The sequence below is a fragment of the Petaurus breviceps genome, unplaced genomic scaffold (genome assembly GCF_028583685.1).
Source record: "Petaurus breviceps papuanus isolate PSGF00001 unplaced genomic scaffold, PetGlider_PUasm1.0 98, whole genome shotgun sequence".
NCBI classification, from domain to species: Eukaryota; Metazoa; Chordata; class Mammalia; order Diprotodontia; family Petauridae; genus Petaurus; species Petaurus breviceps.
This window is the reverse complement of record NW_027187460.1, coordinates 61786034-61791722: the sequence shown is the minus strand read 5'-3', so window position 1 is coordinate 61791722 and position 5689 is coordinate 61786034. Positions and strand designations below refer to the sequence as shown.

At 38.8% G+C, this 5689-nt stretch overlaps 1 pseudogene; it reads left to right on the top strand.

Moving 5' to 3' along the window:
• The first annotated feature begins 1363 nt into the window (after positions 1 to 1363).
• On the top strand, positions 1364 to 1861 carry LOC138155769 (activated RNA polymerase II transcriptional coactivator p15 pseudogene; annotated as a pseudogene).
• Positions 1862 to 5689: the final 3828 nt, after the last annotated feature.

Here is a 5689-nt window from a genome sequence, read left to right as displayed (position 1 = left end):
TGGAATGAACAATGGGAAAGAGGAAACAAAACCAAACAAGAGAAAGACAGAGAGCAGGTAGTTTGCTTCAATCTGCATTCAAACTCTGTTCTTTCTAGTTCTTTTTCTGGATGTAGACATCTCTCTCCATCATGAGTCTTTTGGAGTTGACTTATAACCCTGTATTGCTGAGAAGAGTCCAGTCTATCAAAGTTGGTCATCACACATACATTGTGTCTGTAATTGTGTACAAATTTCTCCTGGCTCTACTCTTTTCGCTCAGCATCAGTTCATATAAGCCTCTCCAGGTAAATATGAACTCCATCTGCTCCTCATTTCTTATAGCACAATAAGTATTCCATTACATTCATATACCACAACTTGTTTAGCCATTCCCCAATTGATGGGCATCCCCTTAATTTCCAATTCTTTGCCACCACAAAAAGAGCTGCTATAAATTTTTTTGTACATATGGCTCTTCCTCCCATTTCTATGATCTCTTTGGGATACAACCCTAGAAGTGGTATTACTGAGTCAAAGGGTATGAAATTATTTATAGCTCTTTGGGCATAGTTCCAGATTTCTCTCCAGAATGGTTAAATCAGTTCACAACTCCACCAGCAATGCATTAGTGTTCCAATTTTTCCACATCCTCTCCAGCATTTGTCATTTTCCTGTTTTGTCATCTTAGCCAATCTGAGATGTGGTACCTCAGAGTTTTGATTTGCATTTCTCTAATCAATGAGATGTTATGGTATTCAATGCAATATAAAGAAAGGTTTATACTTCCTTACTCCTTAATAGGGTTTGAAGAAGTTCTAAAATTGGAACTGATGGGATGAAAGGGCAGCTAGCCATTGGCTATTAAAGGATTGGCTATGACCCTGTTTACACTTTTAAAAATGTGACATACTCTCCAACAAGGTAGAAGGAAGGAAAATGTCCCTAGGAATGGAACCCCCTGAACAGAGAGTCAACAATAGAAGAAGAACCCAGCTCTTGAGAGAAATTTCTTTCTCATTTCTCAGGGAGGAAAGAATTTTTCTCCACCTCACTCCTCACCTCTGTCTCTCATGGTAACTTATAGTGGAGCTATCTGTGTAGTTACTTATCCAGTAGGAGATACTGGAAGATACTGGAAGTAGGAGATCAAACCTGGAAGAGAGTGGATCTAGAGCAGAGGTTCCCAAACTTATCTGGCCTACTAACCACTTCTTATAAAAAATTACTTAGTGCCACCCTGGAAATCTTTCTTTAACCCTTTAATGTTGTTTTTTTTAAATGTGCATCATTTAAAAAAATATAATTTTTTAAAATGACACATTAAATTTAGCAATTTATTCAAAATTTGTGATTTTTTTCCTCTACTAAAATTTTGATGATGCACTCCTGAGCTAACAGCAGAAAGTGTGGCCGCAGGAACGGAGTGATGCCCAAATCAAAGGAACTTGTTTCTTCAAACTCATCTGGGAGTGATTCTGACAGTGAAATCGACAAAAAGGCAAAGAGAAAATAGCATGCTCTTCCTGAAAAAACCATAAAGAAGTGAAAGACAGGAGAAAGTTCTAAAGCACCAGCTTCATCCAAGCAAAGCAGCAGCCAAGATGATCATATGTTTCAGATTGGAAAAATGAGATATGTCAGTGTTCTGGACTTTAAAGGAAAACTCCTAATTGATATTAGAGAATACTGGATGGATCAGGAAGGTGAAATGAAACCTGGTAGTAAAAGTATTTCTTTAAATCCAGAACGATGGAGCCAGCTGAAGGAACAGATTTCTGATATTGATGATGCAGTAAGAAAACTAAAATCAGAGCCATATGAAACCTGTACTGTTTTAGTTGTTTTAATCAGTCTTTTTACATTGGCTTTTGTTTTCTAAACTATTTGTTTTCCAAACTATTGTATATTTGTTTTCCTTTATTTTTTTTAAGATTTTCTTCCTTAAACTATACACTTCTTGAGTTATCTTTATATCCTACATAACACTTCCCACAGTACCTTGCACAACTTTGCACATTGTTAGTGTTTAATCTATTGAATGTTGTCTATTGGGAAATGAACACAACACTGCTGGAGGTAAAAGAAATTGAGTCACCTAGCCCATAAACACAAGGCCAGGTTCTCTTTTCTTTCTACAACTCTTCTCCTTCTGTTGAAGTCAATCCTTTCTCCAGCAGCAAAGTGATACATCCTTTAGGTGGTAGCTACAGATCTTCTACCAATGGTTTTGTCTAGTAAGCTGATGCTTATACTTGTGGGCAGCAGTATGTTAACTTAGAAATGAGTTCCCTATTATTTTGCCCTTATTCATTCCCTCCTTTGTTTCAGAAAACTTTCTTCAACCCTCTAAAAACTTTTCCAGACCAAAGTCTACTGACTGGGCTGTCAGGGCCTCAGATCCTTGTAGAACCTTATCATTTACACTTTCTCCAGCTCTCCATTTAGACAGGGAGAAACAGCTGAGTTGTCTAGCAATCCAGGACCACTGAAAAACAATTGCCTTGGAGAGGCCCATATTCAGGACAGTCCTTTGATCTGCTGCTGTGAAGACTGAGAAACTAGGTTGCTACTGCCACCAGGGGATCCTCCTAGATCTCAGAATCCAAGTGTCTATTTTATTTTTTGATGGCATGAGGAGAATGGACTGAGAATCTTGTCATTTGCCTGATGGAGAGGAGGGAAATCGGAGACCTCTTTTTAAAAAATTCCTTTAAAACTCTGGCAGATCACCACAATGGTCATTATACTCTGCCATGACACAAGAAGGGCAGAGTTTACTTTTCATTTTCTAACCTGACTAAATGGCTATCTATGGCTTGGTTCCCAAAGATGAGAACAGAAGGACAGAGTAGTACAAAGGAAACACTGGGCAAGGAATGGATAATCCGGTCCAGGCTGATTTTTGTTTTCTATGTAAATGAGTTAGTACAAAATTGAACTAAGATTTAGAACTGAGTGATCTTGGGCCAGTCAGCTTTTCTAAGTCTCAGTTTCTTCATCTATAAAAAGAGGAAGTTGAACTAGAAATCAGAAGTTCTTGGAGCTGGGGTTCATAGCCATAGATAGATTTTCAAGGGGTCCACAAATTTGTATGGGGGAAAAATTAAATCTTTATTTCAATATATTTAGATTCCTTTGTAATATTACATATTTTTTATTTTTTGCATTTAAAAGCAATATTCAGAGGAGTCCCTAGGTCTTGCTAAACTGCCAAAGGAGTCTACAATGCAAATAGAGTTCTTTGATTTTAAGTGTATTTAGACATTGGGAATGAACATAAATATACATTCCAGAAAAAGAGAAACATCTATTCCCCCCTACACAAAAAATCCCAAACCTTTACTACATATTTACTCTTTCCTCAAAAAAAAATTCTTCTTTGACTTTGCTCTTCTACCATGACCACTATTTGCCAGTAATGAAACATGATGGCATGGTTAATCACTTGTGTTTGTCCTTCATTTTCAAAGAGGATCATAGCATCAGGGAAATGATGACATGACTTGCAGTTGACTTTGATTTGAGTGAGGGAGGGCTGTGCAAGGTCACCAGCCTCACTTTCTCCTCCAGAGTCATCTGGATGCAGTAACCTGATATTTATCAAGATGACTGGAGATGACCCAAGATGTAATGGGAGACCCTGGACTTTTTAGGTTAAGGTCTTTTCAGGCACTCATTTATTTATTCATATGCCCATATACCCTCATATATAGACATATATTTCTATTCCCTTCAACTACTGAGAAAAGTTTCATAAGTTACAATTATTGTTTTTCCATGTAGGAATGTTAATAGTTCAACTTTGATAAGTTGCTTATGATTTCTTTTCCCTGTTTACCTTCTCATGCTTCTCTTGCTTCTTGTATCTGAATGTCAAATTTTCTATTCAACTCTGTTTTTTTCAGCAAGAATGCTTGAAAGTCCACTATTCCACTGAATGACCATATTTTCCCCTGAAACATGATACTCAGTTTTGCTGGGTAGGTGACTCTTGGTTTTAAGCCCAGCTCCATTGACCTCCAGAATATCATATTCCAAGCTCTTCCATCCCTCAGTGTAGAAGCTGCCAGGTCCTGGGTTATCCTGATTGTGTTTCCACAATATTCAAATTGTTTCTTCCTGGCTGCTTGTAATATTCTCTCCTTAATCTGGGAATTCCAGAACTTGGCTATAATATTCCTAGGAGTTTTCTTTTTGGGATCTTTTTCAGGAGGTGATGGGTGGATTCTTTCAACCTCCATTTTGCCCTCTGATTCTAAAACATCAGGGCAGTTTTCTTTGAGAACTTCCTGGAGGATGATTTCAGCTGCTGCTGATCTGGAGTCACTCCGGGGGGCACCCGCCCTGGGGCTAAAGCCTCTGTATGGGGCTGGGCTTGGCTCCCAGAGCACTGTGCTGGCCGATTCCTGCCAGCCTGCCCGGCTGTCCTCAGCGGGAGGTTAGCTTCTCTGTGTCATTTTGTGGGTTCTGCAGCTCCAAAGTTTGTTTAGAGTTCCCTTTTTACATAGATTGGGGAAGGTGGAAGCCAGAGCAGTGGGGAGGTCCTGTTTCTACTCTGCCATCTTGACTCCGCCCTGCTATTGTATATTTGAATTGCAAAACAATTTGTAAGATGAATTCTTTTTTAATGTGCATTAAAAGTGTATTCTGAGTGAAGCTAATTGTCTATACTTTATTAAAAAGGAATGCTTTGCATCTACCACCTGGTGTAAAATAAAATCAAGTAATAAAAAAAATTTTGATGATGCAATATTGCATCATATAACCATATAGTATCTTAATCGTAAACAAGTCATTACACGCACATATTCCTGGATATCCCAACAATGTGAAACACACTTGTCTGTCAACATTTGCTTGTTAAGACTTGACCACTGATTAGTTATAACTTGCATTTTGTGTGGTTTTTTTGGAAACTTATATAATCACCACAACTTAAATCCAGATGAAACGTACAGTTTTTCAAAATTTTCTTCTCTATGCTTCCCTTGCCCCCTTATTTTTATTCAATACTCCCCAGTTGCACCCAAAGCTACTATCACCTTTCCCTGAATCATTCCAGTGGTGGGAGGGAGGGAGTGGTATCACCCACTTTGGGAACCTATGCTAAATAAGTGAGGTAGGAGATTTCAGAGAAATGCAGTGCCTGTGAGATGAGAAGAGAGACAACCCTGGCCCTCAGGAATTGCACTGTGAAGAGGAGTGGATCCAGGAAACCCACCTGAATGAAATGTCTAAGCCTCATTGATGATAAAATGTCATTGCCCTCGGGGTAGCAGCATGAAGACATCAAGAGAAGAGAAAAGGATATCAAGCCTAGAGTGTCAGAAGTGTGAGTTGTCTTGGCAACGTGAGCATCTCACATATTCACCTTTCATCTGATGTACTCCAAGTATGTGCTCACTCTTTCCCACAGTGTGCTAATATGAGAAAGCATGCACCAGGTTTCTGGGTGGGGAAGAAGGGGGGAAAGTTTCTGTTATTATTGTAATGCCTTTGCTTTGAGCTAATTGTGTCTACTGTCTGACTATTAAAGGAAAATCTATTGGTGGGAACTCATGAGCTATATATGTTTAGGAGTTGGAACCCATAGAGTACCTTGAATCCCGAGGACCCAATCTAACACCTGAGTTTTAAATTGAGTAAGTGAGGACAGGTTCTGCATACACAATGACTCCAACAAGGAAAATGAATAGATCACTAAAAG